Consider the following 709-nt stretch of genomic DNA (forward strand, 5'->3'; position numbering starts at 1 on the left):
TGTGTCCCGGCCACGCTAGCGGAGAGGAGGGGCGAGGAACGCTGCGGACTCAAGCTGCCGGCCCGGGGAGCCGCAGGGCGGAGGGAGGCAGCCCAGAGGGTCGGGAAGGTGCGGGGCGTGGGTTCGTGCGGTCTGAAACCACTGGTGGTGTGCGGGGTGACTGCGTAGAGGCGGCCTCTGCGCCGGCGGAACTCGGCCGGGTTGGCGCGGCCGGGGGGCAGAGCGGCCGAGAAAAACAAGGAACATGAGGCAGGGTAGAAGACAAGGTACGAAGGGGGAGGCGTCTCCGGGGAGGTGACACTGCAGCTGAGACCCGGGTGGAAGGGCGCGCCCGGCAGAGTGAACGGCAGGTGCAGAGGCGCTGAGGCTTGTTGGAAGAAGGGAAGGCCCGCCGTGCAGAGAGCGGCGCCCAGGCTATGTCAGAGATAGAGGAGAGGGAGAGGGTATAGAGGTCCCGGCCTGGGCAGAAGGCTGAGAAGGTCAGTGCTGGCGGATCTTGTTCACCGCTGCGCCTGTGATTATTTGTGGAAGACACCAACGTGAGCTCAGCCCCGGGCCTCGTCTGAATAGGTTCGTGGCAGCAAGGAAGAGAAAGGAACAGATCAGCCCATGTTTTGGAGGAAGGAGCCAAGGTAACTTGGAGGAGGATTAGATGTCAGAGCGAAGTCTAGAAAAGAGTTCAGGGTGCAGCTTGGTGACCTGGGATGGG

This window comes from Galeopterus variegatus, unplaced genomic scaffold, assembly GCF_000696425.1.
Source record: "Galeopterus variegatus unplaced genomic scaffold, G_variegatus-3.0.2 Scaffold92, whole genome shotgun sequence".
Taxonomy (NCBI): domain Eukaryota; kingdom Metazoa; phylum Chordata; class Mammalia; order Dermoptera; family Cynocephalidae; genus Galeopterus; species Galeopterus variegatus.